This window comes from Pan troglodytes, chromosome 4, assembly GCF_028858775.2.
Source record: "Pan troglodytes isolate AG18354 chromosome 4, NHGRI_mPanTro3-v2.0_pri, whole genome shotgun sequence".
NCBI lineage: Eukaryota > Metazoa > Chordata > Mammalia > Primates > Hominidae > Pan > Pan troglodytes.
In genome coordinates, this window is record NC_072402.2 from 122,132,637 (window position 1) to 122,148,178 (window position 15,542).

General features: G+C 34.8%; 1 long non-coding RNA gene across 1 annotated transcript in view; it reads right to left on the reverse strand.

Annotated features, from left to right (window-relative positions):
- Positions 1-15,542, reverse strand: part of LOC134810102 (uncharacterized) — a 378,845-nt gene that overhangs the window by 244,345 nt on the left and 118,958 nt on the right. Inside the window, exon 2 of the long non-coding RNA XR_010157319.1 lies at positions 7,792-7,836. This is a non-coding gene — a long non-coding RNA (uncharacterized LOC134810102). The remainder of the gene's footprint in view (positions 1-7,791; positions 7,837-15,542) is intronic.

The window sequence follows — 15,542 nt, forward strand, 5'->3', positions numbered from 1 at the left end:
ACACCACTGCACCCAGCTAATTTTCCATGTTTTTTTTTTATAAAGATGGCATCCCACTATATTGCCCAGGCTGGTCTCAAACCCCTGGGTTCAAAAGATTCTTCCATAGCACTGGGATTGCAGGACTGAGCCATTGCACCTGGCCCCCAGAAGTGGTTTTACATTTTGAAAAATTGCTTTATCTCATTCTTTTCCTCCCCCCCAGGGTCCTGCTTTCCAGAAGCAGCCACCTTAATTTTATTGTTTTTAGTTATTAAGTTAACCCTAAATAATATGTTATGCTGAAATTATTGATGTTGAGGCGCATTCTATTTTAACTTGAAGTTGAGTACTTAGCTAGGTGAAGACTAAAAACCAATCAAAGTCTTTGGATTAGTATGACATGTAAAATAGTGTTCACTACAGAGTTCACTACAAGCAGAGTACCAAGATTATATTTCCGTCTTCACAGGTTTAAAGTCATGACATTTGTGCCATTTAAAGGAGAAGGATAAAGTGAGCTAAACACTCAGTCAAATGAATGATCATTTTTACAAATCATTAATTATAAGAAATCACACCATATTTGTGTTTGCTCCTGATTGGACTATTATTCTCTTATAATATTTTTGCTCTATTTGTTTTGCTTTATACTTTTCTGGGTCTTATAATTGCTTCACTGGGGGGAAGGAAAATTAAAAACTCTTATACCTACTTTGTCCATAAAAGTCACCTTTCCTGTGAAGCCTTCTTGGCTCCCCAAGATAAGATAACTCAAGATGAGATAAGTAACTTTTAAGTTCCCATAGCACACATTTTGTCTGTAGCTCTAGGTTAGTAAAAGACTGGCTAGAAACAGAGTCCTTATTCTACTGCATTATAATAATACATTTAGGGCTATGTCTACTAACCAGACTATAAATTCCTTAAAGGGAAAAAAATTATATTATCTTTTCATGCCCTGCCTCTAGCATACTGCCCAACACACAGTAAATGTTCATTACATTAGTTGTATGAATAAATGAACATGGTCTGTAAACACACACATCTCAAGTGAATATTAGTGTTCATTCATCTCTCACCCTGCCATCTTCAACCTTTTTTAACCTGGGTTCATTTGGGAACAGCTAAAGTTAAAGAACAATGTAAGTTTTAAACTATCTTCTTAAAAATTTCAGAAAAGTACATTATTCTCTGACCTTGAAAATAAGAAACATCACAAAAATGTTGGCACTGTCCTTTTTACCCTCCGTTGATAAGCATCTCATCTTCTTCTTTATTTATTTATTTATTTTTATTATACAGTTCTATAAAGATATAGAATATATATAAAATGATACAGAATATATAAATTTAAAGACATAGACTATGTAAATATAGAGACATAACTGACTTCTATGCTAGGCAAATGGGATTGATTGCTGCTTTGCCATGATCAGATTTCTCTCAAATTAACTTGTGATTACAAGTTTCTGAGGGGCTTTTCAAAGTCTGTCTGATTTCATGTTATCACAACATTTCCTGTTATTGTAAAATATTTAGAATAATATTCACAAAACCCATATTGCATAGACTTTGAAAATGTCATCACATTTATTGGAAGTGGTTGGGTTTTATTTAGTTCTAAGCTGTATGTCAGTTAGGAGATGAGATCTTTTGAGCTACTATCAATTATCTTGGCTGAAGTTTGTTTGACAACAGCAAAGTCATCATAACCCTGGCCACCCACATCTTTAAAAAAGGCATCCTTTTAGCTGAAACATCATCTTAACAATGAGGATTTTCCTGACTCCCTGGGATTCAACTCATCACACCCTCCCTATGCCCCCTCTGAACCTTCTCCAAACTGTCAGAGTATGTGCTGTGCTTTGTTACACTCATTGTTTTGCTTGTTTGTTTGTATTTTATCATCCTCATATGCCCCTAGAAAGCATGACTGTGTGGTTATAGCCCAGCACCACAATACAGCAGGCATTGAGTACATGTTTGCAGAATAAATAAAGGTATCTTTCATATGGAAATCTTTAGAAACAATTATAAAACATTTCTTATAAAAACAGTCCAAAATGATTGCTTTGGGCCCAAATCCTTTGCCTTAAATTGAACAGTTGTTTTTATTAATATTTTTATTTTCTGACAACTCAAAGCATGGATTCCAGAAAGTTGGGGAGATGGTAAGACTTAAGAGGCCACCACTGCCTAGTGCTGGCATTCAGGCATGTCTGGAGTTATCTGATAAGTGAGCAGAACAGCCCTGATGAAGGTTTATTTGCATGAAACTGAGGTTACTCTAGGGGTAAGAAAAAATGATCTCAAGAGAAAACGAACCTAGACATTTAACTTTTTCTCCTGGAAATGTGTTTCTTTAAAAAAAAAAAATGAGTGTAACAAAGCATAGCACATGCTCATGGCTTGGAGAAGGTTCAGTCAATCATTATTTGTTGTGTTTCAGTGATGTTCTAGTTATTGTGCTGGGCATGGGTTGTTGTTGTTAAAGTGACTCCATCTACACTTCCAGACGGAATGGCCTGAAAACTCCTAGCTGAAATGAAATTTAAAATGGCTGCTCACAAGAGCAAAATATAAAAATAAAATTGAAGTCAGAAAATATGACTAATAAACATAAAAAGAAATACAAATTTAAACAATATATATCAAGTATTTTCATCTAATTGAAAAAGAATTTAAATAACAATTATACCAAGTCTTGACAGATGAAAAAAAAAATGTACTCTCATACAATATATGTTTGAAGTGTAAATAAGTGCAACCTTTGAAAGCACCTTGGTCATGCATGCGCGTGCACGCACACACACACACACACACTCCAACCCAGAAATTCTATTTTTCTTCTCTGTTATTGAGAATACATGCATATAATATATATATATGAAAACACCAGTGGAAAGCTTTGCTTTGCAGCAAATATTTACAAGAAGAAACAAATAACAACCAGGAGGATTCTGGGAAGATGGTGGAGTGGGAAGCACCAGCAATCTGTCTGTCTCCCCACCTAGACAACATTTGCTCTGGCAGAATCAGTCTGATGTAACTCTTTTGGAACTCTGGATTCTATTGCAGCCTTGCAATTTCTAGGAAAAGCCTTTAATGGTCAATTGCAGTTAATTTCAGTCTATTTCAGTTCTTATCAGGGTAGCAGCTACCCATATTCCATCCTCAGCTCTGTGGCAGGCAGCTGTGCGCATGTTTCTGGAGTGTCCTGGGTATACCTTGTGGAAGTCAGGGTAGGAAAAATGGACCCTGTCACCCAAATGTCAGGTATCTGTACACTGATTGCTGCTACTTCTGATCACAAACATACCAACAAAGAGACATGCAGCCATTGTTGTTTCACCTCCTCCATTGTTACAGCCCCCACACTCTAGGGCTAAAATGACTTCCAGAGGATTTAAAGGGCTGGCACTCTTTCTCCCCTCCTTCTTTTATTATTCTTTTTTTCCACTTTTTGTATCCAGACATTAAAGACTCAGTTATTCAAAAGCAACTACATATATGGGGAAAATTTGAAAGTGACCGTGCGTGCCTAGGAAAAGGTGCAGCTTCAGAAAATACTTGAGAAGACATTATATCTCACACTGACCTATGACATAGAGACAGGTTAGAATAACCAAAAACACAATAAGCAAAATCCAGCAAACCCTGGGGAAGATGGAGAATCTAATTTCGAGAGTTACCACATCATTAGATTCAAATGTTCAGTTTTCAACAGAAAATCATAAGGCATGAAAACAAACAAATAAACAGACAAACCAACAAAAAACATAGGAAAATATGGCCCATTCAAAGGAAAAAAGTAAATCAACAGAAACTATCCCTGAGAAAGATCTAATGGCAGTTGCACTAAACAAAGACTTTAAGCCGATTGTTTTAAATATGCTCAAAGAACTAAAGGAAGGTGTGGAGAGAGAAAAGACGATGTATGAACAAAATAAAAAATCAGTAAAGAGTTAGAAAATGTAAAAAGAAGCCAAAATGAAATTCTGGACATGAAAAATAGAATAACTGAAATGAAAAATTCACTAGAGGGATTCCAAGGCAGATTCAAGCAGGCAGAAGAAAGAATCAGTGAACTTAAAGAGAGGACAACTGAAATAATTGAGTCTGAGAAACAGAAGAAAAAAAGATTGAAGAAAATGAACAGAGCCTAAGGGACCTGTGGTGTTGTGGGAAGTCAGGGACCCCAAACGGAGGGACCGGCTGGAGCCGCAGCAGAGGAACATGAATTGTGAAGATTTCATGGACATTTATCAGTTCCCAAATAATACTTTTATAATTTCTTACGCCTGTCTTACTTTAATCTTTCAATCCTGTTATCTTTGTAAGCAGAGGATTTACATCACCTCAGGACCACTGTGATAATTGTATTAACTGTACAAATTGATGGTAAAACATGTATGTTTGAACAATATGAAATCAGTGCACCTTGAAAAAGAACAGAATAGCAGCAATTTTTAGGGAACAAGGGAAGACAACCATAAGGTCTGGGGTAGGGCAAAAAGAGCCATATTTTTCTTCTTGCAGAGAACCTATAAACGGACGTGCAAGTAGGAGAGATATCGCTAAATTCTTTTCCTAGCAAGGAATATTAATATTAATATTAATACCCTGGGAAAGGAATGCATTCCTAGGGGGAGGTCTATAAATGGCCGCTCTGGGAATGTCTGTCCTATGCGGTTGAGATAAGGACTGAGATACGCGCTGGTCTCCTGCAGTACCCTCAGGCTTACTAGGGTGGGGAAAAACTCCACCCTGGTAAATTTGTGGTCAGACCAACTCTCTGCTCTCAACTTTGTTTTCTGTGTTTAAGATGTTTATCAAGACAATATGTGCACCACTGAACATAGACCCTTGTCAGTAGTTCTGCTTTTGCCCTTTTGTCTTGTGATCTTTGTTGGACCCTTATCAGTAGTTCTCCTTTTTGCCCTTTGAAGCATGTGATCTACTCCCTATTCTTACACCCCCTCCCCTTTTGAAACCCTTAATAAAAAATCTTGCTAGTTTAAGGCCCAGGTGGGCATCACTGTCCTATCGATATGTGATGTCACCCCTGGAGTCCCAGCTGTAAAATTCCTCCCTTTGTACCCTTTCTCTTTATTTCTCAGCCAGCCGACACTTATGGAAAATAGAAAGAACCCATGTTGAAATACTGGGGGCGGGTTCCCCCAGTACTGTGGGACACCACCAAGTATACCAACTTACATACTCTGGGAGTCCCACACAGAGAAGACAAGGATAAAGGGACAAAGAGAATAGTTGATGAAATAATGAATGAAAACCTCCCAAGTTTGGTGAAATGCATGAATACAAACTCCAAAAAGCCCAGCAAACTCTAAGTAAGAAGAACTCAGGGGCCTACACCACAACACATTTCAATCAAACTTTCAAAAGCAAAGGCAAAGAGAAAAACTTGAAAGCAGCAAAAGAGATTTGACTTGTCACATAGAAGGAATCCTCTATAAGATTATCATCAGATTTCTCATCAGAAACATTGGAATCCAGAAGATAGTGGATAAATACATTCAAAATGCTAAATTAAAACAACAACAACAACAACAAAAATTGTCAAACCAAAATCCTGTATTTGACAAAACTGTTCTTCAAAAGTGAAGGAGAAATTAAGACATTCCCAGATTAACAAAAGTTGAGAAAGTTTGTTCCCACTAAATTTGCCACACAAGAAATGCTTGGGAGTCCAGCAAGGTGAAATAAAATGACACCAGAGAGTAAAGCTACATAAAGAAATAAAGATCTCAATAAAGGTAAATACATGGGCAATTATAAAAGCTAGCATTACTGTAACAATGGTTTGTCACTGTACTTTTTGTTCTCTACATTATTTAAGATACTAAAACACTTTGAAAAATAACAATCTAAAAGCTAATATTATTGTAACATTGGTTTGTAACCCCACATTTTTCTATTTATTTAAAACACTAATGCATTTAAAAAATTTATTAGTTTATATTTTGGGCCATACTATGTAAAAACATGTAATTTTGTGACATTAGCAACCTAAAGCGATGAGGATGAACCTGTTAAAGGAGCAGTTTTGTATGTTATTGGAATGAAGCTGGTATAAATTGAAGTTAGACTGTTATAACTTTAGAATGTTAAATGTAATCTCCATGGTAACCACAAAGAATATGCCTATAGGATATATAAAAAAGAAATGAGAAATGTTTTACTACAAAAAAAATCAACTAAACACAGAAGAAAATAGTAATTCAGGAAATGAGGAACAAAATAGCTATTAGACATTTAGAAAACAAATAGAAAAATGACAGAAGTAAAACCTTTTTTTAATAATTACTTTAAATGTAAGTGAATTAAACTCTCCAGTCAAAAGACAGAGATTTGCAGGATAAATTTAAGAATATAATCTAACTGTATGTTGTCTACAAGAGATTTACTTTAGATCCAAAGACACAAATAGATTTAAAGTGAAAGGATGGAAACAGATATTCTATGGAAATAGTAACCAAAAAAGATCAGAGTTAGTGATACTAATATCAGACAAAATAGTCTTCCATTTTTCAAAATTTACAAAAAATGAAGAAGGGCATTATGAATTAATAAAAAGTTCAGTACAGCAAGAATATATAATTATAAACATTTATGCACCTAATGACAAACTATTAAAATATATACATGTTCAACAAAAACTGAGAGAACCAATGGGAGAAATAGACTGTTCTACAATAATAGTTGGAGATTTCAGTACTGCATTCTCAATAATGGCTAAAACAACCAGAAAAAAGATAAATAAGAAAGTAGAGTACTTAAACAACAGAATAAACCAACTAGATCTAATAGACACACATCGAACACCGTACCCAGCAATAACAGCATACATATCTTCTCAAGTGCACATGGGACATTTTCCAGGATAGACTATATGTTAGGCCATAGATTATGTTTCAGTAGATTTTCAAAGACAGATATCATAAAAAGTATCTTCTCCAATCACAATGAAACAAAATTAGAAATCAATAACGTAAGTAAAAATGGAAAATTTATAATATTGTAAAAATTAAACAACACACTCTTAAACAACCAACAGATCAAAGAAGAAAGCACAACAGAAATTAGAAAATACTTACAGATGAATGAAAATGAAAGCCCAACATACCAAAATATAGGATGCTGTGAAAACAGTGCTAAATAATTTTAGGGGAAATTTATAGCTATAAACACTTAAAAACAAGAAGGATCTCAAATCAACTACCTAAAGTTACAGCTTAAAAAAATAGAAAAAGAAACTATCGAAACCCAAAGTTGGCAGGAAAAAAAAGAATGACGATGGTACAGAAATAAACAAAATAGAGAAATACAATACAGGAAATCAATAAAACCAAAAGTTGGTTTGTTTTAAAATATCAACAAAATTGACAAAACTTAAATAGATAGGCTAAGAAAAAAAACCACAGACTTAAATTACTAAAGTCAGAAATGAAAGTGAGAATACTACTGATTCTATAGAAATAAAAAGGATTGTGGGAAAGTACTATAAATAATTGCACACTAACAACTTAGATAACCTAGATTAAATGGGGAAATTGCTAGAAACACAAACTCTACCAAGACACAATCATGAAAAAAATATGAAATCTGAATAGACCTGTAACTAGAAGGATATTGAGTCAGTAATTTAAAATCTTCCAACAAAGTAAAGCCCAGGACCTGACGGGTCCTGGGTAAATTCCAACAAACATTTAAAAAAGAACTAACACAAATCATTTTCGAATTTTTCAAAAAAAAGCATTGAAAAGATGAGAGCACTTTCTTACTCACCTTATGAGGCCAGCATTACCTTGATACCAAAGCCAAAGGAAGACACTACAAGAAAAGAAAATAGCAAATCAATATCTCTTACGAACATTCATGCAAAAATGCTTAATAAAATATTAGCAAACTGAATTCAGAAGCATACTGTAAGAGTTATATAGCAAGACCAAATGGGATTTATTCCTGAAATACAAGGATAATTCAACACACAAAAATCAACATAACACATCACATTAACAGAATGAAGGGGAAAAAAAACACATAATCATCTTAATCGATGCAGAAAAAGGATTTCACAAAATTCAACACCGTTTCCTAATAAAAACATTCAACTAACTAGGTATAGAAGGAAATGACCTCAACATAATAAAAGCCATATATGAAAAACCCACAGTGAACATCATACCCAATGGTGAAAGACTGAAAGAATATCTTTGACAAGAAAAAATAAACAGATAGAATAGAAATGGAAAAGGAAGAACTAAAATTATCTGTTTGCAGATGATATGATCATCTATCCTGAAGATTCCACATAAAAATGTTAGACCTAATAAGTGAATTCAGCAATTTAACAAGATACAAAGCCAGCACAAAATAATCAGTTACATTTCTATACACTAACAATAAACAATAAGAAATGGAAATGATGAAAACTATTTTATTGACAGTATCATCAAAAATAATAAAATACTTAGCAATTAATTTAATCAAGGAGGTGAAAGACTTATACAACAAAACAACTATAAAACAATGCTAAAAGAAATTAAGGGAGACAATAAATGGAAACATATCCCATGTTCATAGATTAAAAGGCAATGGATCAAAGAAATAAGTGTAAGTTCTAAAACTAAAATTCTTAGAAGAAATCATAGAGGAAAAAGCCTAACAACATTTTTTTTCACAATGACTTCATTGGCTATCACACCAAAGGCACAGACAGCAAAAGAAAACCATGGACTTCTTTTTTCTGTTGTTTTAACTTTCTTTATTTCCATAGGTTATTGGGGAACAGTTGGTATTTGGTTACATGAGTAAGTTCTTTCGCAGTGATTTGTGAGATTTTGGTGCACCCATCACCTGAGCAGTATACACTGCATCCAATTTGTAGTCTTTTATCCCTCACCCCCTTCCCACCCTTTCCTACTGGGTTCCCAAAGTCCATTGTGTCATTCTTATGCCTTTGTATCCTCATAGCTTATATCCTGAGTTACTTCACTTAGAATAATCATCTCCAATCTCATCCAGGTGGCTGTGAATGCCATTAATTCATTCCTTTTTAATGGCTGGCTGAGTAGTGCTCTGTTGTATATCTATGCTACTGTTTCTTTATCCACTTAATGATTGATGGGCATTTGGGTTGCTTCCACATTTTTGCAATTGCGAATTGTGCTGCTATAAACATGTGTGTGCAAGTATCTTTTTCGTAAAATAACTTCTTTTCCTCTGGGTAGATACCCAGTAGTGAGATTGCTGGATCAAATGGTAGTTATACTTTTAGTTCTTTAAGGAATCTCCACACTGTTTTCCATAGTGGTTGTACTAGTTTACATTCCCACCAGCAGTGTAGAAGTGTTCCTTGTTCACCACATCCATGCCAACATCTACTATTTTTTTATTTTTTGATTATGGCCATTCTTGCATGGGTAAGGTGGTATGGCATTGTGGTTTTGATTTGCATTTCCCTGATCATTAGTGATGTTGAGCATTTTTTCATATGTTTGCTGGCCATTTGTATATCTTCTTTTGTGAATTATCTATTCATGTCCTTAGCCCACTTTTTGATGGGATTGTTTTTTCTTGTTGATTTGAGTTCATTGTAGATTCTGTATATTAGTCCTTTGTCAGATGTATAAATTGTGAAGATTTTTTCCACTCTGTGGGTTGCCGGTTTACTCTTCTGACTCTTCCTTTTGCCATGCAAAAGCTCTTCAGTTTAATTAAGTCCCAGACATTTATCTTTGCTTTTATTGCATTTGCTTTTGGGTTCTTGGTCATGAAATCCTTGCCTAAGTCAAAGTCCAAAAGGGTTTTTTTCAAGGTTATCTTCTTGAATTTTTAGAGTTTCAGATCTTAGATTTAAGTCCTTAATCCATCTTGAGTTGATTTTTGTATAAGGTGAGCAATGAGGATCCAGTTTCATTCTCCTACATGTGGCTAGCCAATTATCGCAGCATCATTTGTTGAAAAGGGTGTCCTTTCCCCACTTTATGTTTTTGTTTGCTTTGTCAAAGATCAGTTGGCTATAAGTATTTGGGTTTATTTCTGAGTTTTCTATTCTGTTCCACTGGTCTATGTGCCTATTTTTATACCAATACCATGCTGTTTTGGTGACTGTGGGCTTATAGTATAGTTTGAAATCAGGTAATGTGATGCCTCCAGATTTGTTCTTTTTGATTAGTCTTGCTTTGGCTATGTGGGCTCTTTTTTGGTTCCACATGAATTTTAGAATTGAGAAAACCATGGACTTCCTAAAAAAAGTTTAAATATGCTTCAAAAGATACTACTAACAGAGTAAAAAAAAAGGCAGTCCAAAGAATGGGAGAAAATATTTGCAAAGAATGTATCTAATAAAAAAATTAATAGCCAGAATACACGGAGAATGCCTAAAATTCAACAACAACAAAACAACCTAATTCAAAAATGGACAAAAGACTTGAATAGACATTTCTCCACAGGTGATACACAGACTACCAAGAGGCAGAGGAAAAGATTTTCAACCTCACTAGTTATTAGGAAAATGCAAATCAAGGCTACCATGAGATATCACCCATTAGAAAAAGGTTAATATTTAAAAATCAGAAAATAAGCGTCAGCAAGGATGTGGAGAAATGGAACCCTTGTGTACAGTTGGTGAGAATATAAGTGGTACAGTCACTGTGGAAAACAGTATGATAATCCTGCAAAAAGTTAAAAATAGAATTTAAATATCATCCAGCAAGTCCACTTCTGGGTACAGGCATACATCAGAGATACTGTGGATTTGGTTCCAGATCACTACAATAAAATGAATATCACAATAAAGCAAGTCATACAATTTTTTTGTTTCCCATTGCATATAAAAGTTATGTTTGTACTATACTATAGTCTATTAAGCATGCAATACTATCATGTCTTAAAAAAACAATGTACATACCTTAGTTTAAAAAATACTTTATTCTTAAAATATTCTAACATCATGTCTTAAAAAAACAATGTACATACCTTAGTTTAAAAAATACTTTATTCTTAAAATATTCTAACAATCTTCTGAGCCTTGAGCAAGTTGTCATCTTTTTGCTGGTGGAGGGTCTTGCCTTGATGGTGATGGCTGCTGACTGATCAGGGTGGTGATTGCTGAAGGTTGGGGAGGCTGTGGCAATTTTTTACAGCAATACAACAACAAAGTTTGCACATTAATTGACTCTTTCATGAAAGATTTATCTGTAGCATGCAATGCTGTTTGATAGCATTTAACCTACAATAGAACTTCTTTCAAAATTGAAGTCAATCTTCTCAAACCCTCTTACTACTTTATCAATTAAGTGTATGAATACTCTAAATCCTTTGTTGTCATTTCAACATTGTTCCCAGCATCTTAACCAGGAATAAATTCCATCTCAAGAAACTACTTTCTTTGTTCATCGATAAGAAGCAACTTCTCATCCATTCAATCCTTATCATGAGATTGCAGCAACTCAGTCACATCTTTAGGCTCCACTTCTAATTCTACTTCTCTTAGTATTTCCACCACATCTGTAGTTACTTCCCCGCTGAATTTTGAACCCCTCAAAGTCATCTATAAGGGTTAAAATCAACTTCTTCCAAACTTCTGCTAATGTTGATATTTTGGCCTCCTCCCATGACTCATAAACGTTCTTAATGGCATCTAAAATGACAAATTTCTTCCAGAAGGTTTTCAATTTCTTTGCCCAGACCTATGAGGGGAATCATTATCTATGACAACTATAGCCTTATAAAATGTATTTCTTCAATAATAAGACTTGAAAGTCAAAATTACTCCTTGATCCATGGGATACACATGGATATTGTGCTAGCAGGCATGAAAACATTAATCTCTTTGTATATCTTCATCAGAGCCCGGGGGTGACTAGGTGCATTGTCAATCTATGGGCAGTAACATTTTGAAAGGAACAGTGTTTTTTTGTTTTGTTTTGTTTTTGTTTTTGTTTTTGTTTTTTCCTGAGCCAGCAGGTCTCAACAGCAGACTTAAAATATTCAGTAAATCATGCTGTAAACAGATGTGTTTTCAACCAAGCTTTGTTGTTCCATTTACAGAGCACAGGCAGAGTAGATTTAGCATCATTCTTAAGGCCCTTAAAATTTTGAAATGGTAAATGAGCACTGACTTCAACTTAAAGTCACTCACTGCATTAGCCTCTAACAAGAGAATCAGGCTATCTTTTGAAGCTTTGAAGCTAGCCATTGACTTCTCCTCTTTAGCTATGAAAGTCCTAGATGACATCTTCTTCTAATAGAAGACCATTAAAAATATATTGTTTAGTGTAGACACTATCATAAATGATCTTGGCTAGATCTGGATAACTTGCTGCAGCTTCTACAACAGCACTTGCTGCTTCACCTTGCACGTTTATGTTATAGAAATGGCTACTTTCTTAAATCTCATGAACCAATGTCTGCTCACTTCCAGCTTTCCTTTGGCAGCTTCCTCACCTCTCTCAGCCTTCAAAGAATTGAAGAGTTAGGGTCTTGTTCTGGATTAGGCTTTGGCTTAACAGAATGCTGCGGCTGCTTTGATCTTCTATCAAGACCACTCAGACTTTCCCCATATCAACAATAAAGCTGTTTCACCTTCTTATCATTTGTATATTGACTAGAGGAGCACTTTGAATTTTCTTCAAGAACTTTTCTTTGCATTCATCACCTGGCTAATAGCTTTTTGAAACAAGAGTCCTAGTTTTTGGGCTATGTTGGCTTTTGACATGTCTTACAAACTAAGCTTAGTCTTTTCTAGCTTTTGCTTTAAAGTGACAGATACATGACCCTTCCTTTCACTTGAACATGTAGGCCATTGTAGGGTTATTAATTGGCCTAATTTTAATATTGTTGTATCTCAGAGGATAGGAAAGCCCAAAGAGAGAGAGAAAAATTGTGGAATGACCAGTCCATGGAGCAGTCAGAACACATATACTTATTTATTAAGTTCACCATCTTATATAGGTGTGAATTGTGCCACCCCCAAGCAATTACAATAACATCAAAGATCACTGATCAAAAATCACCATAACAGATATAATAATAATTTAAAAGTCTAAAATATTATGAGTACTGCCAAAATGTGACACAGAGACATGAATGAGAGCACATGCTATTTGAAAAAATGGTGGCTATAGACTTGTTCCATGCAGGATTACCATAAAACTTCAATTTGTGAAACCACATTATCTGTGAAGCACAATAAAGTGAAGCATGACAAAATGAGGTATGCCTGTATATAACCAAAATAATTGAGAGTATGGCCTTGAAAAGATACACCCATGTTCACAGAAGCATTATTTTTAATAGTTAAAAATGGAAGCAACCAAGTGTTCATTGATCAATGAATGGATGAGCAAGATGTGGTATATACATACAATGGAATCTCATGCAGCTTTAAAAAGAAGGAAAATCAGGCCGGCAGGAGCCTCAAGGGCGGGTGTGGTGATTCACGCCTGTAATCCCAGCACTTTGGGAGGCCGAGGGTTGGGGGGCCGGATCACTTGAGGTCAGGAGTTCCTGACCAGCCTGGCCAACATGGTGAAACCCCATATCTACTAAAAATACAAAAATTATCCAGGTGTGGTGGCACACGCCTGTAATCCCAGCTACTTGGGAGGCTGAGGCAGGAGAATTGCTTGAACTTAGGAGGCAGAGGTTGCAGTGTGCTGAGATCGTGCCACTGCACTCCAGCCAGGGCAACAGAGCAAGACTTCGTATTGGAAAAAAAAAAAAAGAAGGAAAATTGGACTTATATTACAACATGAATGAAACCTGAGGACATAATGCTAAATGAAATAAGCCAGCCACAGAGAAATAAATACTATGTGACTCCACTTATATGGAGTATCTAAAGTAGTCAAACTTTTACAAACAGAAAGCAGAATGGCGGTTGCCAGGGATTGTGGGGGTAAGGAAATGAGAAGTTATTCTTTAATGGATATAAACTTTCAGTTTTACAAAATGAAGTGTAATGGAGTTGAATGGTAGTAATGGTTGTACATTAACAATGCAGTGAATACGACTGAATCGTACAATTAAAAACAAATAAGATGGTTAATTTAATATAATGTATTTTTACTGTAATAAAAAAATTTGAAAAGAAAATGGAAGGAAAAATCAAGTACTAATAACCAAAAGTTGACTAATGGGGAATGGCTAAACAAAAATAGGGCCCATCCATGCAATGGAAAACTATCTAGAAATTTAGAAGCATAAATTAATCTAGAATGCATTAGTATTAAAAAAATCTCTGAAACACATTATTGCTTGTACAGAGTATATATATATCAGAGAGTATATCGAGACAATATATATACAGAGAGCATAATAGGGCATACTGGTTAGAAGTGTAAACCTGCATGTGAACCCTGGCTCTGCCACTTACTGACAGTGCAATCCCAGGAAAGTTACTTACCCTCCCTGGGTTTTTCATTTTCTCATTAGCAAAATGGGGATACAGAGAGCCTTATAGTGTTATTGTCAGGATTAATTAGAACAGTACCTGTTGCATAATAAGTACCCTAAAAATATTAGATATCATTATTATTGTTTTAAAAATTCACAAATACCTTCTTTGTGCATGTACACATCATACATGTACACACACATATACATTAAGAGAAAGTGGTCCTGAAAGACACATACCAGTGTTGAAATAAGAATTATGAGTACAGAGAGAATTCACCTAGAGATGAGCCAGGGAGATATTTGCTTTGATCAATAACCGTATCAGAAAACTTTTTCGTTTCATTATGAAGTTAAATATCAAAACATATTGATTGTTTAAAAACTATACAACAAGGAGGAAGAAAAGAAAGGAAGAAAGATGAGAAAGAGAGAATCCTGAGCAGAAGGCAGCCTGTTAAATATATAGGATCTATGGCCAAAAACCTTAAGTGCTATTATCTGGACTCAATAAGACATTGAATAGTGTTACTCCTAGAGTAATGGAATTAATGATTTCTGAGTAATTAAAGAATTGATAATTAATGAATGAAAAACAAGAATATGCCCTAGAAATATTGCAATAATCACCTGAAAACTTCCATAAATTGTTTAGATAGAAGTCCTTATTCATATATGTATATATGAATATATATACACAAGAATGTATACATATCTACATATATATGACATTTAGGTTTTATATAACATCCTACCATTCTGTGCCCTTGTTTCAATGGGATTTTTTGTTTGTTTTGTTTTGCTTACTTTCCTTTTCTTCTTGTAGAATGCTTTGAGCTTTGTAAAGCTCTGTATAAATATCAAACATTAAACACTAATTACAAGCTTATAAACTTAGTTTCTGTTGAAAGAGTGTTAGTAACTCTGTGCTGTCAACTCAGAGCTTGACAACAAAATGCCTCAATGAGATAAGCCCAGCCTTTGTAAAGAAAAGCAGCTTTTAGTGCCAAGAAGTTAGCACCAACTGCCATCTCAGCCTCCAGGGGGGCTCAGACAAATTGCATAATAAGAACAGATAAATGGAATCTTGAAAACCCGGACTTAGGAAAATGTCTTTTTGAGAGTTGAAAGCAGAG